Source organism: Neopelma chrysocephalum, unplaced genomic scaffold, assembly GCF_003984885.1.
Source record: "Neopelma chrysocephalum unplaced genomic scaffold, ASM398488v2 Primary Assembly neopelma1_68b, whole genome shotgun sequence".
In the NCBI taxonomy this organism is placed as follows: domain Eukaryota; kingdom Metazoa; phylum Chordata; class Aves; order Passeriformes; family Pipridae; genus Neopelma; species Neopelma chrysocephalum.
The window spans coordinates 661,939-689,528 of NW_020897728.1; the positions used below are offsets into that span (position 1 = coordinate 661,939).

The following is a 27,590-nucleotide window of genomic DNA, read 5'->3' on the forward strand; positions in this document are numbered from 1 at the left end:
AATTATATTCATAATGAGCATTCACCATCCTTAATTCAATAGTGCAGTATAACAGGGGGAGAGCAGGGTTTTTTAACCTCGTTTCCTAAGGAAATGAGGCATATAGCATCCCACCACCCACCCACCCGGACCCAGTCCTCTCCTAACAACGTGTGAATGCCTTGCAAGTGGGCTTGAAAGGGGAAAGACATCTCAAACATTACAATTCCTCATGAAAATTGAGGCAAGTGCAGGAAAAAGCTCCATGTTGGTCTCTATGCCACGCAGGTGAGTTCAGTCTTTATCCATGCTGGTGGCAGCCCATGGCCAGTCACAGCTCCTGCCTGCTGGGCAAGAGGAGGACCAAAGGAGCTGGGCATCAAGCTTGCTGCTGGGGCTGAGCTTTGGGATGGGCAGCACAGGGCAAAACCAGAGGAAATCACTTCTGCTCACATTAATTCTGGGAGCCTCATTTTGCACTAGTTCTCCCTGGTGTACTGTCAGTGCAGGCAGCCTCCTGGTTTTGGTGAAATCAGGGCAGAGTGAGGAGCTGGTTTGCTTTCTGGGAGAAGGACAAAGCTCAGCTGAAAGTTGGCTGCTGTGCTTTCGGACCTGCAGTGTTGCAGGGGACCTTTCCCCTGCTGTGCCCCCAAAAGATCAGTTCTCCCCCCCTGCCTCCCTACCTCCATCCACTCCCACACTGACTGCTCTTGGAGCTGGCAGCGCATTAATAAAAAAATGTAAGTTTTATGGGACAAAGTAAATAAGGCAATTCATATATCATTCCTAAGACACACAGAAAGGAGGCAGAGAAAAATAACCATCCAATATTTTATATGAGGATATTTCCATGAGTCAGCTCATTTTCAGGTTTCTGGGCTTCCAGCTGCAAGCTCTGCTGTGTTGGCTTATCTTCTACTTGAGGCCTGGCATGTGCCAGAAGTAGCTTATAATTGGCTGTGTTTCCCCTTTGTAAATGGTAATAATAGAGCCTTTATCAGCAGAGAATGGCTAAAAATTTGGATGTCTTTAATTTCATCACAACTCGTAATTTTTTTCAGGCCTAATATTACACAAATAGATCTCGGAGCTCCTTGTTCTGGTTGCAGGGCTGACAGCAAAGGGGTTGGTTTTTGTAGGTGGGATATTGAACTGACCTTCAAATGTTCCCTGAGCAGTGGCCATAGAGCTGAATTTATCCTTTAACCCTTAGGGCAGGGGTTTCATTAACCCCTTGGCTTATGGAAAGTCACAGTTGTTGCGGCTCAGCTTGGCTGAGAGAGGCTGATGCATTTCTTGTGACAGCCCTGGTGTTTATTGCAGGGCAAAAATGCAAGGTATTTTCAATGTATTTTAATTCATTTGAGGTTTTCAATGAACTCACCTCAGCCTTCTACACTCCTCCTGAGATTGCTTCCTGTGGATTTCAAAAAGACTAAATTTAACTGGGAAAAAAACCAAACAGTAGCTCATTCAATATGATTTCTAAAGACAACTATGCAGGCTTTATAGAGAATGAATTTTAAATTTGTACATGGCAGAAGAATTTGGTTGATCACAGGCATAGGAAGGATATTGCAAGATTAATTTGGCCAATCACAATTTGAATTTTGAATAAATTCTGTCAAGCTGTTGAAGAAAAAAAAGTATGGAAATGCATCACTTGACGCATTCAAATCACAAATATGTTTGAGAGGAACTGCAATCTGCTCAGAGCTGTCCTGCGAATAGAAAATATTTCACATGTGTTTAATATATTCTTTCTGGGGAATTAATTGTCCACCAGCACTGACAAGCATGGGGGATGGAGGAGTGGAATGGGAGCGATTTGCAGTTCTTAGTGGGAATTAGTGGCATGACTATATTATAACAATCATAATTAAGCTTTGTACTTGAACAGTGCCTTTCCTTGGGGAATCTCAAGGCACTCTGTCAAATTTATGGGGAAATCCCGGGGAAATAAGTGATTTCCCTGCAGATCTGCAAAAATTCAGTGGCGAAGCTGTGAGCAGACCCCAGGTCTCCAGGCTCCTGGACGCTGGTTCAGGCTCACAGCAGTGAACTGTCTTATTCCTCTGCTGCAGCCCAGTCAGGTCCCAGGGGCTCTGAGCTCGTTGGTGCTGGGGAGCAGAGCCCTGGGGGTGCAGGTGGGTGCTGGGAGCAGTGGGGGGGGCCTCCCCCTCTCGTGGGGCTGCTCAGGGAAGCAGGGATGTGGGCTGGGGGAGGTGGGAAGGTGATGGCAGGAACAGGCCATGTACACCAGGCAGCCCTTTGAGCTGCACCCTGAGCCTAGCTCAGCTGAAAATAGCAGTGGGAAGATGCACTGCACGCTTGGGGAAGTCCTCACTCCTCCCTGCCTCAGTTTACCCATCTCAACAGCTAATATGGGGCTGGAGGTGGTGGATTTTCAGTGGCAAAATAAAATGAAAAATCAGAAAATCTTATGTAGTGCTTTCAACATCATTTGAAGTTTTTCATCAAGTCTGGAGTCTTTAGCGGAAAAATATGCTCTATTTTATCTCATAATTCAGGTTTGTGCAAGAAGTACACAGGGAAATTATTTATGTGTCATGAAGAAGGCACTGATGAGATGATCACAGGGGCCTGTTCTGTTTAAAATCCCAAAGGTTAAAAATCTGTACAACTTAATGTTCCTAATGTGCTTTGAGACCTTCAGAGGCAAGGTCCCTTTGGACTCAGTAGGATGAATTTGCCTCCTCAAGGAAATTGGTTTGAATTGTGTGCGTAGGACAAGGAACATATTACATTGTGGGTTTGTTTGCTCCCTTGGCTGGTTTCACCAGTTTGTGCAGCCTGGTGAAAAACCCCAAAAATCCACTTGACTCCATAGACAGAGCACAGCCAACAGTAAGTTTTTCATCTAAATACCTGCAGAGAATGACAAAATGTTTAAAACACAACTGGACTTACATTATTGAGAATGTTTAAAACAAGCAGTAAAACCTTAAACATTGATTTGGGGTTTTACCTGAAGCTATAGAGAGATTTAAAAATAATGATTAGATGCTGAAAAGTGCAGCTCCAGTGAAAACCCCCATATTTGCACTGGATAAATCCTCTCCCTCCAGGGAGCAGACTGAGTGTGGAGGGGAACAGAGTTACCAGCCTCTGTTGTCAGGTCCAGGCTGTGCATTTGGCTTGGTGATGGGCAAAAGGATGGTTTTGGGTCTCTGTGAAGGAACCTGTCAAGAAGTAATGGGCTCCTCCGGATGGGAGCTCGTGGTGTTTTAGAGGGAGCTGTGGTGTTGCTGCCATGCAGAGAAATCCCTTCCCTCTGCCCCGGGGCCAGGGGTCCTGGCAGTGGTGTTGTGAGGGGTGTCACTCTTCTGTGGCACTGTTGGCACCTCCACAAGCCTCAGGTCAGAGGACCAAGGGTATCCCACCAGAACTGGGACAGTTGGCAATCCTCGTTCTTGTGCAGACTGTGTGAAATGCACACCATTCCCCAGAGCTTACAGGCACAGTTACAAACGAAGCAAAGATGGCAGGAATGACATTCCCTTGCTAATTATAGTGTGGTCCCATCTGTATATTTGGTGTTATGTCACCAACTCCAGCCTGCTTTTTTCTAGCAGGGAAATACTGCTGTAGGTCGAAACTCAGCACAAAAGGCTCCAGACCTCTAGTAATGTTATATTTACTTGTTTAACTGGGGTGAAACTCAATTTTTAAGGGCTATTGGTTGGAAATCTGAGAGTGTGTTGGCTAAGGTGCTTTTTGGGTAACTCAACAGTCTGTATTTAAAAAGCATTTGGGTGTGGATAAACATACCAGAGTACAGTAGCTGCACATTTCATTGAACCCCACTGGTTCCACCAGCACCTTGTGCATGGCAGTGAAACTGTGAGCTTGTATCCATTCATCCTGCATGGAGAAAGTGGGAGAGCAGCCATCTCCCTGGCCATCAATGCTCCTCTAGTTTGGAGACTTTTTGGTGTAGCGGATAGTCTGTGAAGAGTTTGGACATCACCTTCCAGCAATTCCCCCAGAAAGACATGAGGACAGAAACCACCCCTCTGGATCACCCTATGGGGTGTTTCCATGCAGTCCTCTTGAGGATCTTGTGTGTCCTCCTTGGGGCCCAGATGCAGTCCTGAGGTCCACACAATTGTTTCTTCTGGTGGAGTTTCCTGGCTGCTGCTTATAAAACCTTAAATTTGCTCATGTAAGATGCCATTTTTCTCTCTGGAGGAGCCCATGGGGTGCTTCATTCTTGCACGTAGTACTTGTGAGCAGTATTGGTGAGCCTCATGCTAAATCATATAGGACTGAGATTTTTAATTAGGGTAGAGATGGGAGCCTCTGAATCTCATGTGATTAGAGAGTTCTCATAACTTTTACATTTATTATATAGTCCAATTAGCATATTTCTTACTTTAATGTCTCTATTGCCCTGTTCAGTGTTAAAAATCCAAAAATAAGAGCAATTTGCTAAAACTTGAAAGCCATGAAGTGGAAAAAGTCCAGAAACAGGAGTAAAAATGGGTGTTCCTAATTTAACTCGCTGTTTTGGCTAAAAACAATGAATGAAACATAGGCAAAACAAGGAAACATCATAAATAATAAGGAAACCAAAATTTGAAAACCATCCACATCACTACTTGTAACAGAGGTAAAAGGACTTAAAAAAAGAGTTATGTAAGGTTTTAAGCCATCCCAAATGCAGGCTCATGTGAGGAGGTGCAGAAGCACCGTGCAAAGATGCATCTCTCAGGGTTTGCACCCGGACCTGCCCCCTGAGCTTAAAGCCCCTCTCTGTCCAGAAGTGTTGATGAATCCCAAGGGTGCCCGGTGGAGCTCATGTGCAGGAGGGGAAGCAGCCATCAAACAGCTTTATGGGTGAGGAGCTGACACACGAAGGCCACCGTGTCTCTGAAAGTCAAGGAGAATTTGTACCAACAGAAATAGGCTCTGGTTTCTTGTTATGCAGGAAGCCGTTGGTGGAGCAGGAATTTAACAAGTTCACAACTTAACAAGTCCCAGCCTAGTGTCTGGACTACCAGAATAGATTTTTTTCTCAAATACCCCCAATCCCTCAATGCTTTTGTCAAATTTTTGTCTCTCTGTACCCAGTGTCAGCCTCAGCTTAACAATGAAGGTAGTCCCAGAAAACTTCTCACAAACAAGCAACCTATGCTCCCTGTTATGAAAGCAACCTCCTACTGTCTTGTGTGTTAATTCTGTTCTTGTGGGGAGCTGTAGAGGTTGAATCTTCTCTGCCTGGCATGGTGATTTTCATTGCTTTCATTTTTTAGGAACTTCAAGTTTCTCAAAGGCTTAGTGTCAGCTATAAAGGCTCCGCCTCTTTCTTGGCCCTGTAACCCGTGAGCAGTTCAGCTGAGGCTAGGGGATTTGTGTATAATGATTTGGGAAAGTTGTGAGTATAAATAGTAAGGAATTTGAGATGTTTTTCCCCTCTGTAATTCAACACTCAATAGCTTCCCCTTCCACCCTGCACATAAGGTGCTGCACCAAAACCATGGAAAGAATTTGTGGAGCTTCAGATTAAGGAAGTTCATAAGCTAGCAGGCTTTTCTCTTGCTTGCTCTTTTTAAAAATCTGATAATATCATCTCCTCTGGGGAATAGCATGGCCAGAGGACTTCACAGATTTTCACCAGATCCTCTCACCAGGAGCATTTGCCCCAGGGCAGAGGTGGTTGGGGCAGCCCTGTGATCTCCTCTTACGCACAGTCCGGAAGGGGCAGGAGCCTGGAATAAGTGTTCAACCTGGGCTCTTTCTTTTCTTTTTCCTCCTTTCTCTTTCTGATAACAGTTATTGCTGAGAGAACGTGCTCAACCTGCTCTAAGCTCCAGCCTCAGCCTTCTTTTACCTTCCACATCTCATGGGTGTACAAGGGCATGGCACTGGGTTGCAGCACACGGAATAACTGAATCATTTAGGTTGGAAAAGTCCTCTAAGATCATTGAGTCCAACCAGCTCAGATGACCAGGGTCATCTTGGCCCCAGTTCTGTCATGATATACCCATCAGCCTGGAGTCAAGCCCCAGGACAGACATTCCTGAGCTCAGAGGTTGCCTTTGCATCTGGCAGTGCTTGGAGCTGGGGTACCCCTGGCCCAGGCATCTCTGTAGTGACAGGTTTGCTTTTAAGTGCCCCTCAGGTTCCTTTCATCTCCATAGTTATCTTTGTCCTAATTTCTCCCGTGCTTTAAACCCTGCACAGAGAATGCTACGTAAACCTTAAAACACTGTCGCTTACTGTAACAGAAATCTCAGCAGTACTGGTGCAAATTCTCTTTAGTCCCTGTGATACCAGCCCAGAGATGGGTCTCAGCTCTGCACCTCATCCCCAAGGCCTGATTGAAACCCCCTCGTGCAGCTCTACAGTTGCACTGACTCGGGCACAGATGATGGACGATCACAGGGTGTACTCGTGTACATTCACTGCCAGAAGTTTGATGTATGGTTTAATTTTTGAATCTTGACTTCATTTTGCACCGTGGTATTTGAGTATTCAGATTTAAAAATCAGGCCCCAGCAATATTGTTTAAAGAACCCTCAGTGCTTTCGGTAAAAACCTGAGTAAGTATTTGTTATATTTAGAGGCAATTCTGCTTATTGTCTCTTCATACCATAAGCTTTTCACTGACCTAGATTTTGCTATTCCATTTTCCATTTGCTGTCCCACAGTACATTTGCATGGAAAGAAAGTCTTTTGTCTTTTTAGTGTTCTCTTGCACTTGCTATTTCATCCACCAGCCAAAATCACACTCGCTGGCCTGTGATGGTGTGAAGAGCTTCACTGGAAACGATCGCATGGCTGAGGATCCTGGTTTCAAACTACAAGTTAAAAGCTATTGCAGCTTTTACTTCGTAGAATCCTTGGGCTGAAGAGTGCTGGAGGACCAGCCAGCAACTGAAGAGCATGCAAAGAGGAGAGGTTTGCATGTTTTCCAGCAGTAGAAATTTACAGAAAGAAAACCAAAGTGGACAGAGTCAGAAACTGGCCTCCTTTCAGTGGAAGGGAGTAGTCCTCTGCCTGGATGTGTATTACAGCAATAGCTAAAGACACAAAACTACATCTTGGTTTTAATTCTGCTTTCAGTTTTAACATGTCATTAAAGAGATACCTGTATTGACAGGAAGAGTTGTAATGCTTTTGGGGAGTTGTTATTATCGTATTACACGATGATGGTGTTTATTGCGGTGGTGCCTCAGGGCCGAATTTGCAAACGCTGCGGATGGATTACATGGGTATTATGCTGTGCATAAACATTTTGCTGCATGTTCCTGTTGAAATCCTGTGAACTGGACAATGTAAACAAATTAACATTATCGGGGAAAACCTGTTTTTTAAGTCAGCTTTCCCTGCAGACTACACTCGGCCAAAGGATACTTGCTCCAGCTCTCACATCTCCTGCACCTCAGCCATGTTCAAAAATGTTTTTGCTAGCACATGTTAACCAAAACCTCTTCCTTTTTGGGGGAAAAAAAAGGAAAAAAAAAGAAAAATCATGCATGTTTAAAAATGCATTTGATCCAACTAGCTAGTATATTTTTAAACACGACTGTGTTATGTTTAACAGTGTGTTAGCATATGTCAATTAACTTGTTTCCTCAGAGTGCTGACAGAAGTGCCCCCGCTGGTGCCGGCCCTGAGGGGCCCCGGGCTCAGCCGAGTCAGCAGAAGGGAGCTTGTGCCCACACCTCCAGCCTGCCCAAATTCGGCACCAGCTGCTCAGGGGCAGTATTAGGGTGCTGGACATGGGCATGGTGGATTTGAAGACATGCCTCCTTCTGCTGGCTGTGCTCTGTGGGTAACCCCCCGTGGCTGGGGGGACACTCCAGGGCTCATCTGTCAGTGCCCCAAGTGATGTCTCCTCTGAGCACACACGTGAGCTGAGACGCTTTCACTGCACGCAACGCCCTTCCAGACAGAATAAATAGAGACTTCTTCTCACACTGTCAGGAGATCACACTCCTTCCCTGTGCCAGATAGAGATGAGATGGAGGAGAAAAGATACACGTGCACATAGGTCCTAAATCGCCCCTGTGCCCAGACCAGGTGATGAGGATGGCTGTGCATGTTTGTGTGTGCCAAGTCATGTCCATGGGCGTGCAGGCTGCTCACCTCCCCACTGCTCTAGACCACACTGGCCAGTGCAGAGGGAACACTTTAATCCATTGTAGGAAACAGCAGAGAGCTTTTTGTCCGGAGGCTGGCATATGCTGCTGGATAAAGCCCTGTGAGTGTGTGAACTAATCAATCTTTTCCTGGCAGGACCTTCTGCATCCCAGCCATGAAATTGTGCATGATGAGAAGTAAGCGGGGTGGGAAGCACACAAGTCAGGTCTCAGCAGCAATGGGCTGCAGGGATGCACACGGCTTTCCCACGAGGATGTGGGAATGCCTGTCCATGCACGGCAGCTGCAGAGACTCAGGCGAGTGTTTGGTGGGGGCTCATCTGTTACTGGCTGTGGAGAGCATGTGGGAAGGGTAAATAAATGGGCACGGAACAGGCAGAGGAGGTGTCTCAGGGTCTGCATCCCCATGCCCTGCTGCTCCGGGCTGTGTGGTGCACCCATGTCCCAGCCAGGCTCCGTATGCAGGAGTAGCCCCCAAACAGACAGACCCCACTTTGCTCCTGTTCTTCATCAGGGAATTTGGGCAACCTTCATTTCTCGTTTCATGATTAGTAAATGCATGAGTGATTCCCATGTGTTCTGGGATGGCGTTAACGGGATTGGGAGAAATACTTAGAATAGACAGCGTCCGAAAATAGGTCTCTTGTCCTGCCAGAGTCTTGCACATGTCCTTAACTTTCCTGCCCTGGGAAGCAACTCCTGGCACCCCTCAGGGCAGGACAGTTTTTCCATTCACTTCAGCGGGTGCGGGATTTCATTCTTACTTATACATCCATGGATTTTAAAGGGACTGTCCATGGGGTACAGTTGAGTTCTTCGCAGGGTTGAAGTGCTTTATATTTTTAGCATTGACACGATCGTCATGAGGGAAAAGCATGTTTTTCCCCTGCTCAAAAGGCACGGTCAGACGTGCTGCTCTGCTAGAGCTGCTCGAGGTCAAGTTGTTACTGGCCCTGGACCATTTCTTTGGGGTGCTGCACCTTCCTGCCATGCAGCTTGGCTGCCATAATTGGTGCTGTGGAGTTGACCTACGCCAGCTGAAACATGTTTTTGGAAGTGGGGTTTTATAAATAGACCGTGTGGACAAAGGGTGTCTGCTCCAGGGTGGTTATGGGGCTGGGGAGAGGAGCCTGGGGCAGGGGATGGAGCCCAACAGCTCCTGGTGAACCAGCACAGCCCTCTTTGCAAAACAGCGACTGCGGTGCCGGCGGAGCCTGCGGCAAAGGGAAGGACGGAGGGGCCGTGACCCGGGGTGTGGGTGCTCGGCTGTGTTCTCCCTGTGAGACTGGCTCCCAGGCCTTTGCTCATGCAAACCCCGACAGATCCAGTCTAAATGAGTAGCTGGAAATTATGTGCTCCCTCCCTGGTTTGGGCTGGGGCTGAATTTTACCTACTGGTCTCAGGGAGTAGGTTTTGCTACCGAACGCAATTAAAAGCATCAGAACCTGGCGCTGTGGGATCTTGCCCAGTGCTGGTAGTCAGGGTGATTGGCACTGGATCCTTTGATTTCTCCAGAGGCATCATAATATTTTAAACTTACTATTAATTACAAGTGTATTAATCTCTGAATAGTATTAACAGTATTTCAAAATATAATTTTATCCTATCCAACCCTCTGGGAAAAAAAAAAAAGCATTTTTGGATGAACTGAACAACTTTATAGACACTGTGCTTTATAACTAGATAGATTTTCCCTAGTTAGTTCCATTTCTATCTAATATTGGTGGAAGATTAAAGATACTGAGTCAATGGCTGTAAAAGCTTACATTAAAAAATTTGCAGTAAATGAGAAGGGGAAAATTTCATTAGAAACATAAATTGTAGCAACTGGAATGCCTGCAACTTATTTTTAGTATTCTACTCACAGTCACACTTGAAAGCCTTTTTTTTTTAAAATGTTTTCTTTTCTCAGATAAAAAAAAAAAATAAAGAAGAAAATGACCTCTAATATTTTGAAATACAGAACTAATTACAGTAGGGAGTGATCCTGATCCCACTGAAGTCAACTGCGGCATTCTTTATGACATTGCAGGATAGTGCCTCTATTAGAAAATAATAAGGAAATGAGATACTTTAAAGAGAGGGGTTTAAAATGAGCCGGCTCTGTTGGCCTCTTTTGTAAAAATACCTTAGAGCCACTTTTATCAAGTCAAAAGGTTCACTGAAAAGAGAGAAATTAAAAGATGCCGCTCGTGAAGCCTGGCAAAACATGAAGTTCACAACAAATATCTCTCCAATCCAATTATAACATTCAAATCAAGGAGAAAAAAATTATGAAATATAATGAAAGCTTTCTTTCTACTGAAAAAATCTACTCGGAGGTGTCCAGACCTAAGGGAATTTCCAAGTCAGCATTACAGTGGGGAAAAAATGTAATGTAAATGAGAGTGAAATAATCAAAATTTTCTGGTAGAAATAAGTGCAGTTGTTTGATATAATTCTGACACACAGCATAATTTCAGCATCAACACTGAAGTTTAAAGGATCAGTGTGTCTTCATGAGATTTCTGTACAGAAAAGCCATTCAATGGGAAAATTGAAATCAGACTTCAGTATGCACATTGGGCCCCCCTACAAGAGAAAGCCCTGAATTATATAGATGCAAATAGAAAAATAGAGATGACCCTTTTTCAGTAATTCCTAAGCACCTTTTCCACTTGAAAATCCAGCATGATTACGGCATATAAATCACAAGAAATGCAATGTGTGACTGGTTTTGTGCTCACAAAATCAAACTTTGGTTTATGCCTCTAACACCAGCTCAGCCACCTAAAGTTGCACACCGTTTTCTACAGTGAGCTACGCCAGACTCATGTCACCATGTTTGTTGCAGATGTAATTTTTAATATAGTGGGGATACATTCCAAACAATTAACACTATTAAAGCAGGGCATGTCTTTAGCATTTTACTCAATCTTGTAGCCTCTGTGAAATATATTTGTAATTTTGAGTTCATTTCCAAATGGAGACAGATTCACACACCCTCACAGCCAAACTCAGCACAAGAACCAACAATTAAGTGAAGCCTGAGATCCAGTCCAAAGCAGGCATATACTCAATTTAATTTTTAAATAGCTTAATTAATAGTTTCAGTTAAAGCAAAGAAGTGAAAATGGGTCAAACTATGTAAACATTGGTTAGAAAAACACACTGTCCAGCCAAAGCATTGTAGAAGTGCTTTTAAGAAGAATGGTCTTTTAAATTTAATTTAAACATGGGTTTCCAACTTAGGCAAAAGCCCAGTTCAGACAAGGCCCGAGCCACTTTTTCTGCTACAAGGAATTACCGAGGTATACTGAGAGTTTATTTAGTCTTTGCCTGTTCTGAGGCTGTGTTTCACTCTGCAGTCATCGTTTTCTCCTTGCTGTCAGCACGTTGTTGCCTCTCGGCAGCTCAGGATTCACCGGGAGCTTCCGTGTGTGTCGGAGCCGCGTTTAATCGCCGGTGGGACCCGCACAAACGCCACAAAACATCGTTCACAAATATTTACTGGAACTTTGAAATGAATTGGGATAGACTGCTGTTGCACTAGGAGTGTTTGCTTTCTGCAAACACTCAGGTTCAAGTTCTTATTGACATGGCTGTGATGGATGGGGTCCCTTACATAAGCCCCAAGGCCAGGAGGGTGATTTTGTGCCGGAGCAGTTGGGGAGTAGGAGCAACACCACGTGGCCTGTCTGGCCAGTCATGACTCTCTAGCAGCCCTCAGATAATGGGAAGATACAATTACTGGTTTGTTGGTAGTTCGTGGATTTCAGAGGGGCAAAATTATAAAATTCAAAAAATTTCTCTCAGTCTGTAGAGCTACTGTACACGGAGAAAAAGGTATCCTTCACTCAAAATGCTCCCCCATTTTTTGCAAAATTTTTCTTTGATACTTAAATTTCAGCTTAAATGGCACAAGGGTAGAATAATTTGAAAGTGGCTAAGAAGGTTTTTTGTGAAAATCCTTTTTTAAATTATGCAGTAGCATTTACATGACTCTCAGTCTCTATGTTTGTATTTTGAAGTTTCCGCCCCAGTGAGGACAGTGAGTTCTTTCCAGATTTGCTGATTTACAGATAACTTCCAAGATCCTAATGTTTTGTTAGAATAACTGAAAGGTTTTCATTTGTTTGTGGTTTATTTTCTGTCTCTTTTTTTAACTTTAATCTGATTAAGTTAATAAAAAGACTGAAGAAAGATTATAGATGAAAAGTATCAAGACTAGCTCAGGTGCATTGCTTTAGGAAGCTGTCACTGCCATCCTCTTCATCAGCACCTCTTACTGGTATGAGAAATTTTGGAAGCTTGAGCCTAAATTTTGGCTAAGTTTTATTATGTGAAAATATTCCCCAAATTTTTCTGTTGCACCTTGATATGTGCAGAGCAGGTGATGCAGCATCAACTGGCAATGTCTGAAGGTATCAGTGCTCTTTGCCAGCCATCCCCTTGGCAGTGTGAAGTCAGGTTTTGGGGAGGTTGGTGGCTGATGGTGGCATTTCATGGAGTACCAGGCTGGCAAGTGAGGAATAAAAACCAACTGATTCTTCTCCCCACCTGCAGAACATCAGCAGAAGGAGAGAAATGTTCCAAAGGTTTTTAAAATGAAGAACGGTTTTTACTGATCATGTTCAAAATGCGAGACCACAACAGGACGCAACATCCCTTTCACAGGAAACAAGCAAACCAACATTTTGGGCTGAAGAACAGCCTGGATGAGCTGACCCACTCCAGCTTGCCTGGAAAGTTAAACATGTCAAAGGGTTCTCTTCTGGGCAAAGGGAAGATGTAGGAGAGGTTTTTATAAATGGCAGTTGGGCAATTAATGTTAACCATCAATATCAGAATGGCTTAGATTGCATGATTAACTAGTAAGAGTTTTGAGCTGGCTGGTAATTTTAGATTAAATAGTGAGGCAGCCAGTGACTTGAATATTGATGAATATCCTGTGTTTTATTAATATGCATTCTCTATAAATTAGAGGCTTAGTACACAAAGAAGAATCCTAATGCTCTTGCTATTTTTCATTGCCACAGGTAGAGCTGAATAATTCATAGCAATTAATTTATTTCACTGATTTAGGCTTTTGGGGCGGGGGTGGGGAGGGGGGAAGTTGAGCACAAGTAGTCTGCAGGTAATTTTTTCCATGTTTATTTATTATAAATATCTCACCAAACACATTTGAAGACTAATTCTTAGTTGGGGAGAATTTTTTGTATTCTTAAATTGGAGAAATTGGGAGGAATATGGGCAGAAGTGCAAGAAACCCACCAGTCATTACAAGAACCCAAATGAATTTTAAATGGGAAAAAAAAGCTCAGCTAGTTGCAAATACCACCCAGATAGGGTCAGGCTCATGTTGATTTGTATTGATTGGTGCAAGGCTGGTTACTTTGCATGTTTCTGCTCCTCCTTTGATTGATTGCAATTCTTTAGGACCATGATTTTCTTACAAATATTTCTTAGGGCAGAATTTGTTCTCTGTATTTAGTCCCTAGTGCATAAGTGAAATGCTGCCCCTTTTGCAGCCAAGGCAAGTTTCACCATTGATTCTGGAAGATCCAGGATTCCACCTGCTGATGGAAACATTCTTGAAAATCCTTTTTTATACACGCAGAGCAAGAATACATTCCACACAAATGACATCTTATAATTGTGCAACATTTCAGAATATCCAAAGACAGATTTTTAATTTTCTTGTAGGTAGTGGGAGATGGTGCTTTAAACACGAGACAGAAATGGTGCAGCACAGAGATCATTTGCCGGTCCTGCAGCTCATGGAGGCTGCAGCCCTGTCTCAGTGTCACACTCATATCCAGAGCAGGTAATATCCAGAAACACGTGAGGAGGAGGAGGAGGAGGCTGTATGATTACTACCTCTCCTTTTTGCTGGTTCTTACAACGCACTGCACAGCAGTGAGAGTTGCATAGCACGCAATAAATCATTGCCTCATTATGCTCCTTCTGTAGGTTTGTTTAGGGCACCTACTCTAGTACCAGCTCGGGTGGATTATTTGTTCTTCCCAGAAATTCCTCTCAGATATAGACTTCTGTTTTGATTTGCAGAGAAAGAAAAAAAAAAATCTCTATGTCTTATTTTTAAAATAATTTCCTTAGTGTGCACAGCATTTTATATTAGAGCACTGACTAAGAAAATAATTTCAGCAATGTCTGGAGGTGATTTTAATTCGTAGGTGGATGTTTTTGTCAAAAGGAGGCAAGAGGTTAAAAAGGTTTTTGCATTTTTGTGACTTGTCAACATGAAGTATTAGCAAATGAAACACAGGGTCTTCCTTCCCTGCTTTCTTCTTTCCTCTCTTCTTGCCTGCCTTTCTTTTTCCTTTCTTTCTTCCCTTCTTACTTGTGTACACAAAAGCTGCTGATCCCTTACCTAGCCAGATTTTGTTGAATTGTTGTAAAAGAAGCCTAAGTACCTCATTAAAGGATATTGTAAGGTCTTCATTCACTTTTTCTGTGTGTCTTTAGCCAGCCCTAGTCCACAGCCGGTGCAGGAGGGCACTGGTCTGATTGATAGAATAAGGATTTTTGACATTTGGTTTTGATTTAAGCAGACAAATCCTCTTAAGAAAAAGTGTTCATTAGTTGGCCTAATTTACTAACAGGAACCAGTATTGCTGATTTTGATAAAACAGTATTTATTTAGCATTGCACCAAGTAAATGCTGGAATAACCTACATTGCACCTGCAGTGGATTTGAACGGCGAGAGCTGAGACCTTAGAGAGCAGGTGGATACACTGCAACACGGCTGGGTTTTGCTGCAGTGTGACAATGTGATCTAGGATCCGATCCAGACTCCTTGGAAATCAATGGAAATTCTACCCTTGACTTTACTGGGCTTTGGATCCCGCTCCAGTTGTGCCAGAGTGGTAATGAAATGACTCCAACTTGGGGGAATAATTTTCTGGGTTAACAGATTCAGTGTTTTTGTATTGATGGGTTTGTTTATGTAAAAGGTCCTGACTTCAAGTTTAAGTGGTTTTGACCCATGCCTGTCTCTGATACTCCCTCCTATTCACAGTTCCTTGAAATGCAATAGATTTCTGTTTTGTGACCACTCACAGACATCCCAGATGAACAATGACATTTCAGAGATGATTGTGATGTGAAGCTCAAAATCATTGTAAGCTTGCTGAAAATGTGACCTGCCTTCACACAAAAGCTCCCTGAGCTTTCTGAACCTTTCAGCAAAGCTGGATTGTGTTCACAGCCATAAAGAAACACAAAACTGAGTCAGTTTTGTGTATTTTGGGGTTTCATTATACATACTTCTGCATCATTGTATCTTAGTCCCAGGTATAATTCTTATTTGATTGTAAACTCCTACAAAGAGCCTAGGAATAGAAGATGTGCTGAGGTCAGGACCAGAAAAGACTTTTTCCAACACCCACTGCAACCTGAGTCCCCCACAAACAATTAGGACTCAGCGAGAATTGTACCCAACCCTTTCGGGTGGAAGTGCAGTGGTGACCTTCTAGATTGATTAAAGATGTCACATTGATTGACTTTGAAGGGAGCCACTTCCACCCTTCTTCTGCCAAAAAGGCAGTGGCTGCAATGTGAAGCCTCAAGAATGGGGCATTGTTCTTCCAAGTACATGGAAGACATCCAAGGGTAACGGGATAATGCAGATAATGGGATAGGGTTTCTCCCCTCCTCTCCCTCAAATACCATATAGCTAGATTTTGGCTATCCAGACCCAGGCCTTAGGAGACATTGCTACTTAAAAGATGAAATAGCTGAGGAAATGAGCTCTTTTTATAGGTTATGGAGGATGTTCAGTGGTTGAGAATGTCAAAAAGGACTGGTGATGTTGACTCTGCAGGAACCTTTAACAATGAGAGAGGTCTGAACTGTGTGAACAGTGCAGTGGAAGGGATAGTGTGGTGGGGGAAAGGGCTTTATTCCTCTGGCAAACCCACGCCTGATGATTTTACATGCTGTCACTTTGGGGTGTCAAGTTTGAGAGGTGCTAAAATGGCCCAAATTTTCCAAAGACAGGCAGTGTCTTAACAATATCTGGTCTCTTTAAGGCACCTTGAGTTGGCACTGAGAAATATTGGCCTCTGAAATTACCACTTTTGAAAATCTAGGCCACCGAACCTGATACGAACTATCAGAAACCAGAGACAAGGGAGCATTTATGTCAGAGAATGTATAGTGGCTCGAAAACTACAAATCAAAATAATTCACCCTTTTATGTGTAAATCTCCTTCCCTTTGATACACAAATTGAAAAGCTGTCTGGTTTCCTTGTAGTTTCCGTAAGCAAGCAGCGTGTGACTGTACCCTCTAGAATGCTATTTAAGCGTTATTTAAAGTGCAGACCTGTTAAGGTCAAAGCAAGCTCATCTGTATGCTAAAACTGAACCCACCAAACCTTACACCTAAAACCGGCAAGCAAGGAGGTCTCGAGCTCCACAGTCCCCTCTTGACAAGCACAGGGTGTGACAAACGGTGAAGCACCAAGAGATCAAAGCACTTTTTCAGGGATAACAATAAAATCGGAGACAGAAAGACACCGAGTCCTGGCGCAGGTGTCTGCTCTTCCGAAGCATCCTTTCTCAGGCATGACACAGGCAGCCCATCACAAGGGGGCACAGGCAAGAGCTCCAATCTGGCAGCAAATATCATCAGCAAATTTACATCCTGTGTGGTGCCTTCCCGAGCTGGTAGAAAGACTGGAGAGTCCTTGCACGAAGCCCACGTGGAAGGGATTACTGTAACACACTGAATTTACTGTGAGTTTATTGAAAAGGAACTTTTCGAGGTGAACAAGGAAAGACACTGTGATGTGTTTTGCTCATATTCCAGAGTCTCTTTCCTCTGGCTGAGCACCTCAAATCCAGGTCCTGTGGAAGTCAATAGCTGTCTTGCCTTTCAGAAGGATTATGCCCCTAAATAGCTTCTTTAGGAAGTGTACTTTGCTTGGTGATAACACTAAGCAGCGGGTGGATGATTAACACCAATTAGGATTATTTACAAGAACCTAGGAAACAATAGGTCCATAAATCCTTGTCTTATCAATTGTAGTTCCTCCTGAGTAATTCAGTCATCATTGGGCAAACTCTGTGTTTCACTGTTCATTATGTACAGATCCAACTGATATTAGCTGAAGTGTGTGGAAATGTTGAAGGTACAATATGACCTAGTAAAACAGCAGCATGTTACAACAAATTCTGATGGTTTTCAATATTTTTATGTTCTAAATCCCCTACAGTTTTCCCCCAGGTATATTGAGAGAATTTAAGGCAACTGACAGTAGCCTTGTTTCTCTTGGGTTATGCTTCAGCTCTATCTGCACTTGTGTCTCTGTTTGGGTTTGCAGTATTCCCCCTCCATTTGTTGGGCACTGGCCCAGCTGCAGAACAGCTTCAGTGCACACAGATTCCTTCCAGAGGGGAGCCAGTGGGGACCTCTCTCTGAAAGCAGGCAGGGCTTGGTGGGACACTCAGCCCTGATCCAAGGGGCAGCCACACCACCACAAAGTCCTTTGGAGTGTACGTAACCCTGCTTTGCAAAAGGAAGGATGTCAAACTGCCCAGAGCTCCCATGCCAGCCTGGAGTGGAGCTCGAGCTATAGAGAGGGTGAACTGCTTTATTGACACACTTTTTGCTGGTGACTGGCAGCTCTTGTGACCTCTACTCCTCTTTCTTCCACCAAGACTTCTCCTGGTTCGTTATCCTTTCTGTTTATTAACTGCACGGTCTTCTCTAGCTGTTCCACCTTGCTGCTGATCTTTTTTCTTCTACTTTTATCACTTTTTGTGATCCCTTTTCCAATTTCCAACCTTAGTCTCCCAGAAGACCCGGAGTGGTGATGCCTGGATGCAGAGGAGATCACACTGCTTATAAATCTGCACCATGAGGAGGCCAAAAGTTTCTGCAGCAGCAGGAGGTAAGCCTGGTTCAAACCACTACAGCCAGGACTGCTGGTGGGTGTAAGGAACTGAGAGCAATGCCACATGCATCCGAGAAGAAGGCAGCAGCACCCCTGAGGATGGAGACTTTGGGGCAGTGTCACGGTCCTGCACAGAAAACTTGAAGAGATCTTCAGGTGGGAACACACCATCCTGCTGGCTGCTTGTGTGGTTTAGCCCATGGACCTCTGGGGTCTGCATGCCAGAGACTGGAAACTCTTGACTTACCCTGAATGTCCTCTTTGTGGACTTCTGATGTGATAGGAATGGCACAAAAAATTCAATATATCTGCTTCGCCATAAAGTTTTCAGCCTGCTAACTTTCCCAGGACTACTTTCTGCTCAAATTACTGGAACTTAATTACATGAGGTTTAATTTCATTTGCTTGGCCAGCTTTAAAAACATGTATTCAAATTTGAACCACAAGGACAGAATTTTGGGAGCCTCTTTGTCCTCTCACTTTGTGTTAGTTTAAATGAAGAAACTGTGTCTGTGAATCTCTGCTTTACTACACCTATTCCAAGTCAGTCTCACTTCTGGAGAGACTTCCACGACTCTCAGTAGTTTAAGGGGGAGCACAAACAACCCCTTATGTTAAGGTTTATGTTTTTCAAACTGTGCAAACAATAGATATTTGTCTCCTGCTTGTGCATTTTCTTGTAAATAAAATGTGTTGAGACCAGAGATGGAGTTACACTGACTTTACACCAGATAAGGATTTGTATTGAGATTTGACATGTGTTGTATTATCCATATGTTTATTGAGTAGGTCTTGCAATGTTTAATTATAACAAAAAAAGAAAGAAAGAAGGGGAAGAAGAATCAAAGAAGAGACATAGAGAGAGGAGGTGAAAGGACATGGATGGGAAGTGGTGGAGTTGGAGGATAACATTGGCTATCGAGGCATTATCTGAGCATTCCTATGATTAGGACTTATCTTTCTCGCTTCACTATTTCATTATAATCTGCTGCTTAGCTGATAAGTAATAAATGGCCTCCAAATTTTATTGCATTTGCTCGCTTTCTTTAGATTTTACATCATTTTGTTCCCCTCCTAGATTCTTATTTCTGTTAAGTCACGAAGACTTTGTGCTTCTGCTGGGGTTGACTTATCCTTCTGGTATTTTAGTGTTGTTATTTAGCTAGCAAGTGTCCCTCAGCAATTCCTCACATAACACTTCCATCTATCACATTGGGATGATCAAGGATACATTGCAGCTGATGTGCAAACACTGAGTTGGGCATCCACCTCCAAGTCAGCAGATAAAAAACCCTCCACAGAGCCAACAAAAGAGGGCTTTTTTTAAACACCCCAACCCGCTAGTGGATTATCCTTAATGGGTTGGCAGCATGCCCCCTTCCTTCCTCTGCAGGAATGCTGGCCTGGCTCTGCAGCCCTGGGTTTGGGGTTTTTTGTTGGCTTTTTTTTGTGTGTGTGTATTACAGCTTGCAGAAGAAATAAAGTGTAAGACTGATTTGTAATAGTTCATGGCATTTTTTTTCCTCTGTAGCCTGGGACTGCCTTATTTACCTGAAGGGAGGCAAGTGTAGTGACCAGCACTCCTCTTTGGGGAATGATCCTGCTTTGTCAGTGGGGCCATGCAGGACAGGGCTCCTTGTAGGGGCTGGTTGTTGTTTCTAGGAGCCCACGGACATACCTTCAAGGGTTGAGGGTTCAGCTTCTTCTGCGTGAGAGAAGAGAGGAAATGACCTTCACCCAGCTGAGCAGGGAACAACAGGAAACCCTCGTGGTCCGAAGCTCCTGCCATTTCCCACCCCCCAGAATCCGGCACTCAGGGACCGTTTTTGACGAGCTGTCAGGTCTTTTGTCAGGGTTTAGCTGCTGCAAATATATCACCAAAGTATGCTGATGATTCATGGGCAAGCGGTGTATGGTGATTTAAGTGATGGACCGGCCATTCTGTAATGGATTTGAGAATTCCCAATCAGATTGTACTTAGTTTTATCAAGCAGGAAGCTGGCAGGCTGTGTTTTAATCAACTGATAGCATCACTTGGCAATTGGCATCCAGCTAGTGAACAGAGTACTTCTCAAAGACCAGCTCACTAGGTTGCAAACAGTCACAGCCACTCAGATCTCCCAGGTTTACCTCCTGTTCGTTCTGTTTAGCCTGTTTCTTTCCCAAATGAAACTTTCAGCTAGAAGTGCAGAAAGGTGCAGCACATCAGATCCTCTGCTCCTCTTTCACTGATGTTGTAGGGGAAATGGATGAGGCAGAATACATTTGCTTCATCCTGCAGGAAGCTATGCTGAAACAACCTCCTGGATGTAGCATCAAGTCCCAGAACCATGCAAAGTCAAGGATTTCACGCTGACACAAATTTTTTGAGTGCTCACATTGCATAAGTGTAGTCAATCTACAACATGGGGCCACACCAGGTAAGACAAGGCCTTTTCCCCTTAGAGTCAGGCCATTCCATGTCCCATTATCTACTGTGTCACCAAAGACATACCCTGTGTTCTGACCTGTACTAGCAGACTTCAAGAATGTTTCCTTTCCAGATAAACCTCTTCAGTCTCTCGATTCTCTTCTGGGAAAGACCAGCTCCTGCAGAGCATCTTCACAGCACAACCCCCCAGGTGCCACAGCTACCTTAAATAATTCTCTACTCAGGATTTATGTTTTGTCACAGTTATGGAGCTGTGCAGCCATCTACACCTCTGTAGCTGTGCTCAAGCACAGCAACAACCTGGGGAGCTGGTTTGTTGTGCCTGGCTCCTGTGTAGTAGTTACAGTACTTAGCAATCCACCTCCAATATAAATATATCTGCTACTCTGAATAGCAGGCTCTGAAAAGCACCAGAAGGGATCACTCCCCCATAGGGATTTTTTCCAACATTGCAGAGCTGTTGGGACTTTCAGAGAGAAATTCTTCTCCCAACTAAGCTTCCCAGCCAGAGAGGTCAAGATTTCACTCCAAGCTGGCAAAGCTCTGGTGCAACCTGCTGCAATAGGCCATGAACCCCCATTTAGAGCTGGGTTCTGTCTGAGATGCTCTTGGGCCATGCAGGCATGGAGGGAGATGGAAAGCAGGAGTTGGGAGCCATCCATGATGTCTTTGCATAGGGGTCCCACAGCACACTGAACAGTATAACCATGTTGGTTTGTAATTGGTTTGATATTTGGAGCCCTTGGATGAGGATGATGATTGGAAGGATGTAAAATAATCATTCTCCCTAAAAGTACTAAATATGGAAGTGAGGTGTAAGGAACAGAGAGGAATGATTCATTGGGAAATTGTGCTCTTGAAATTGTGTGGCAAATCCTGTGTGAGGGCAGAGCTGCATGTAAGCATGTGAGGGCCAGATCCTGGTTTGTCCAGAGGAGTTGAAGATACAATGAAGATCAACAATTAGCCCTGTAACTGAAAGGAAAATTTTAATTTCCATCTTACATATTGTCTGCTGACCATTACATGAAATTCAGAGAAACCAGAGAAGATTCCTGTTTCCAGTGCCACGTCCAACTGAGCATTTCAGCAGACAATAACCCCCACTGCAAGAACTGAAGTTAGGGTTTCCCTTTGCCAGAGCCACCAAAAGGACACAAGAAAACAAAACTGAAAAAAGTCTTCTGTCTTCTTTCCCTGAGGTGGATGTGTATGATTTCTACAGGGTCGTTTTTTGTGTAAACATTTCTGTTTGTATGTTTTACAGAGTAAAACATAAAGGTATCTTGGAAACATATTCGCTAAGTCAATTTTAAGGCAAGTTAATTAATGTATCTAAGCTTTATTACAGAGCATGAATAAGTGGGAAAAATCCCCCAGCCAGATGTGAAGCATCTAATCTTGATTTCCTCACTCTTTGAGTTCATTTATTACAATGTTTGCTCACTTTTGTAAAAGCCATGCTGATGGAATCATCTAATTTCTGAGAGCATCTCCGGGGACAGGAGATCACATTACAATATCTCACATTATGTGTCATTCAGGCAGTATATCCCAAATCATAAAACCTATGGAAAGGGAATGACACTTGAATAGCAGATTCCTCCTCCTTTTCCTTTTTCTGAACATTATTTTTCCAGCCCAATGTACTCTTCCTTATGCTGTCTGACCCCACGCAGGCAGGCTGCTCATCTCCATTCTGCAGAGCAACAGGCTGTGAAGTACATCTGTCTTTGCTCTACCTCACTGCCTCATCCTGTCTCACGCTGCCTCACATATAGTTTGGGATTTTCCCTTCTGTTCTGAGCTTTCATTTGTATCAGCTCATTATCCATGTTTTGTGCCTATAGGTGCTGCTATGTGAGCTGATGAACTGGAGCAGAGAACTGGTCCTGCTGACATATCTGAAGAAAAGCCCAAGTTTCAGATCAATAATTTCCCTGCTCCAAATCACTGCATTTCTGTCCAAAACTCTCTGCTATTATAGGTACAGAAGGACAGGACCTCTCCAGCTGCCACTGGTGCCAACTCACGAGCCCATTGCCTTCTTACCATTTCAATTTTTTCATCAGCTTCAGGGGTTTTGGTAAAGACCTCAATGAAGAGTTATGTGGTCTTAAAACATTTCATTGATCCGTTCATGCCCACACGGTCCAGGTCTTCCATTTTTAAGATTCCTTCCCTATTATCTGGGATATTTGCTAATTACCATAGAAGCCTGCTAGAAACTTGCTTGAGACACCAGTTTCAGTGTAGCAAACCACTTGCAGTTTGCCTAAATCTCAACCTGTAAATTTATGGGGTCCTTTGAGCAAAAACAGGTTTTCCAGGAGAAGACTCTAGATATTATTTTAACATTCAAATCTAAAGTCAAGACCTCAACCCCATCTCATCCATTTGACCACAAAGGCCATAATCAGTTTAGTTTTGTGTGGTACATCCATTCCAGATTACCACACCCACAGCTTATTTCTGCATGTGAAAGTGGTGCACCAAATTATCTGGTCTGATTAATACTAGGTTATTGTGCTTACTAGTGCACTTACAACAAAACTTTGCAACAGGAAAATAATCTTGGCCTTTTTAAACACTGAGGAGAGAAATAAAAAACACAACATCAGGACTAAATTAGTTCTGACAATTTCTCATTTTCATTTATTCAGAAAAAAGTCATAATTGAGACTTGGAGAAAAAAAGAAAAGCCCTCCATGACTTTAAGTGTAAAATCCATTTTAGTAGCAGGAAGCTGTTATATGGTTAGAGCAGTTATTTTTATTGTCTGTCTGGGTATAGTTTTTAACTGCAGGCACAGAATAAATCAATAGTGTCATAAAGCTACTCTCACCCTCTGCCCTTTCTAAAGGGACATTGTTCAGTGTCTGTGCTGGATATGACACAGACTACTGCTTTGGTGCACAGAATTATGCCTCTACTAATGTGCTGGGGGAGAGCTCTGTGTGATACATATTTACATGTATCTCATTGTCCATATCATCTCAGAGTCATCAAAAAGCAAATTAAAACACAGATACACACAAAAATGCAGAGAAGTTCATCAGAAGAGAGGGGGTTATTCTGCTTAATTTCTTGCAAATGGTATTTTTAATGAACTTGTCCATTCATAAATCTTCTCAGGTGACATATTTCCAAGACTATCGAAGAAAGCACACAGTGATTCGTGGGATAGTCCACACTACTTAAACCTGACTGTAACCTACTCTTTAGGACAGCGAGGAAGGATGAAGCAGGATCTGACTACGAAGCTGGTGCTAGATAAAATTGCCCTGGAAATGTGCCTTTTTAATAGCAAGAGTAGTTAATGGCTGGAACATTTGGCTTAGGAATGTGGTGGATTGAGCATTACTTTCAGTCTCTAAATCAAGAGTGAGTGTCTTTCTAAAGCTCTGCAAGAGCTTCAGCAGAAGTTATGGCTTTGATGCTGAAATGAGTGGGTGAAGTTCTTCAGCTGTGTTATGTAGGAAACAAAACCAGATGACTGTGATGGTCCTTTTCAGCCTTACTAATCCATTAAATCCTGGTTTGGGGCCTTTCACACGTCGGGGTTGAAAGCAGCCTCTTAGGTTTTCCGGATGGTTTCTGCAGGCGATACATGTTCCAGAGCTGGATTGACAAACTCCATATAAATGGCTGTCTGGAATTGACACACTTTATAATTTATATATAAATCACTGCCTCTGAATGCAGTTCCAGATCCATTTCCACACGCAGCCGAGCTCATTTTGTCTCTTCTGTGCAGTGGGGATTTTCCTTTGCAAAGCATAAATGCAACTGAGCCGAAACACACACCACATGCTGCTGGAGACCCCAAGAACAGCCACCCTAACATGGACCACAGAGAACTAAACCTTTATGGATCAAATTCTTTAGAGATTTATCATCAGCAATGCACATTGTCAAGTACATTCATCACTCCTCTCCTTGCTTGCTCATTGCAACCTCCCCAGGTTGGCACTTCTGACAGAAGCATGAAAACTGTACTTGTGCTGCAAGTGGGAGGTGGAGACAGCGAAAATCTGTGCCCTGTCTGTGGGACTCCGTGCTGAGACAGCTCTATTTTCACATCTAGTCACAAGCTGATTGGTATCACCTCGGTATTTGTTTTGAGGATGGCTCTCAAGAAATGGAATTGGAGTTTGGATTCAGTAAGATTAGAGAAAGCAAGCCCTAAAATAATGCCACTTGTTTCTGAAGTCGGCAGCACTCACATGTAGCTCAGTGCTGGACAGGCAGAAAGGCAGAGGGTCCGCAGGAGTTTGCACACTCCTTGGTGAGCGTGGTGAACAACACTCATTTGGGTAACCTAATATTTGTTTTCCTTCTCTCTGCAAAATGCTTAGTGCTGGATTTTGATGTCTATAAATACTGATTTGGATTTTCCTTCCTTCCCTCCCTCCCCACGCTCCATTGAAAGCAGAGACTTCTCACCCAGCACCATTTGCTGACTCCTTCCCTTCAGCTCTTCCCCATCCCTGTGGTGTGTGAGCACGGTCACGTGCAGCCCCTCGGTTTCCCCTCGGGCCACTGGCACTTGGGAACGAGAATAACAGATGTTGGGGAACAAACAAGACCCCATCTGGTAAAAAAAAAAAACAGTTTAGGAAAAAAAAAACACCACATGAACTTCCCGGCTTCTCAAACTTTGTCATGAATATCCAGTGGCCACTGGAATAGCAGCAAGCAGCAACAGCAATAATAAATTACAGTAAATATCATGCTGTCATAAGTGACAGCAAACCAAACCCACTGCTGTTCAGAAATGAATTGGAGAAAATATTTCTTAATCTCTTTTTGTATTATTCAGCCAGCTGTAATGATTTATAGCACTCTGAAGAAGTTGCGGTGCAGAGTTGTTTCTTAATCATCTGTCTGTGGATCTTGTTATATTACCCACATGTGTCTGTGCTTTGGTGGAGGTTCTGCACCCAGCAGTGCCACCAACAGCTGCTGCTCTCTCACTTGGGGCCGTATGTGCTCGCCCTGGGAATAAACTGATTTAATGCAAGGGACCTCTCAGCCTTTCTCTAGGCCTCCGCTTCCTTTAGGGACAAATCTGCCATGAGGAGGAGAAATCTGCTCAGCCATCACTGAGCTGGGGGCAGCCCCATAATAGTGCCTTGAATGAAGATTGTTGCCCCAGAGACGTGGTTTGAGCCTGTTCAGCTGTAAATAACCCATGTTCAGTGGACATGGGGGGGCTTTGGTGCTGGTGTGTATCAGATGGACACCCTGCAGATGGGTCTGTCCTCCTGTGAGTCTGTGAGCACACTCGTTATCAGTGGGAAAATGAAATGGTGGGGGATAAATTGAACTGGGAACATGGTATCAATAGCTGCTGTCTTTGTCCACTTATTTCCAAAGATTTATACGTGACAGTGTGAGGACTGCTCAGTGACACATTTTAATTTAATTAAATTTCCTGTTGGATTGATGTCTGATCAATCAATAATGTTAATGTTTTTGCAATTTAGAGATTAAAGCTTGGATGAGCGGATATTGAAATACTCTCCCATTCAGCTGCCTGAGAATATCTCTTTCTGCTTCCATTGCTCAGAAAACCCATTTTGGGTGAGAATACATCTTGGGGCTTGCTATACATCTGCTGAAAGCTTTGCCCCAGCCTAGCAGAGGGCAAGGGAGCTGTGCAGCAGGAGTGCTACCTCTTAGAGACACAGAGTTGCACAGAGCTAAGATCTGGGTTTGTGCAAAATCTGTGTAGCTCTGTATACTTTCCCTCTGATGTTCAATATAGGAAAAATTTTGAAGAACGGGGCATTGCAGGCATGACACTTCCATTTGCTACGTGCTCCTTGTTCTGGAAGTCATCAATGTTGAGGTTTCACCTGAGGATTTGAATCTGCTCTCCAACAAGATGTCTATCTTTCATGGGTCCTCTAGTTCCCTCTGGATCCCACTCGTTCCTCTGGCCACCACAGTCTCTTGCAGCAATGAGTTCCCCAGTTCAACTGCTGCTTTCTAAGCTACCATCCAGGGGACAACAGGATCCTGGTCTGGAGCTGAAACTATCACTTCTTGAAGCTCCTTGCCTGCCTAAATTTCTCACAGATGAGCTAATTGTGCTCCACCCTCTTCAAGCTGTGAAGATAAAGAGATGCTGTAGCATGTCCACAGAACCCTTTTTTCCCCCCCTTCTTATGCCTCAAATATTTTAGAAGTGAGGTCAGGAGAGGCTTCAACTTATTCAGGGGAGTTATTCTGCACTGACTTTTCCATGAGGCCTTGGGGTCTTATATAGCCCTTTAAAGACTCATGACTCAAGGTAAAAAATAATCCATGTTTTCAAACTTGTGAAAGAGTGAACCCAAATTTCACCCGAGTCACAGCCACAGCCATAGTCTCAATAGGTCAAGCTAATTTGTCAGATCTTAACACTATCAAAACTTGCACAGTGAGAAATCCCAGCCTTGCTGAGGTCTGCAGGCTCCACTGTCCCTCTGTGGTCTCCTGGTCTGTAGCATAGCTGGCTCTGTCCTACACAGGGTGCTTATATGCTCATTGTATTTAGGGGAGCCTTAAAAGGGCCAATTTCTTGCCCAGCTGTATTTTAAAATCTGTAAAATCTAGGTGTTCTTTCCCTTAAGGACTCTCTGGGGACTGTTTGCTCTGTACCTGTCCCTCAGACAACCCCAAAGTAATGCACAGAGGGAAGAAGACAGAGAGAGAGAAAGGAGGAAGGGGAAAAGAAAGCACAGCTCATTTTCCACTTTAGCACAGGCACCTGAGGGGTAGAAGTCAGCAGTTTTTTGACGGTACAAGAACTCGGTAACTTAAAACAGGAAGCAAAAAAAAAAAAAAATACCACGACCAAATAACTTTGCCTTGACCTCCTCATAAGAGAGTCAATGACTTTAAAATAAACTGAGACTCCTTTCTGGAATTTATTTGGATGTTGGTTGCTCCTTACCTCATTAGAACAGCAATATTCAGAAATGTGCCAAAAGATGCAGGCAGGCTGCAGGGCACAATGAAGCTAATTTTTGGGAAATGGCAGTTTGCTCTGCAAGAGTCTGCTTTTGGTTTTTTTTTGCGAGTAAGGGAAGGCTTCACATATTTGTGTCTCACTGTCAAAATACCCCATAGTGCAGAGCTTCTCCCACTGAAATATATCGTG

The 27,590-nt window shown here is 43.6% G+C and overlaps 1 long non-coding RNA gene across 2 annotated transcripts in view; it reads left to right on the top strand.

Moving 5' to 3' along the window:
• The window catches only part of LOC113968597, a 51,203-nt gene extending 32,167 nt beyond the window's left edge, over window positions 1–19,036 (top strand). The window contains exons 2-3 of one of the 2 annotated variants that reach the window (XR_003534578.1): window positions 12,039–12,041; window positions 17,905–19,036. This is a non-coding gene — a long non-coding RNA (uncharacterized LOC113968597). The remainder of the gene's footprint in view (window positions 1–12,038; window positions 12,042–17,904) is intronic. The other variant, XR_003534579.1, reaches the window with a different exon arrangement.
• The last annotated feature ends 8,554 nt before the right edge of the window (window positions 19,037–27,590 follow it).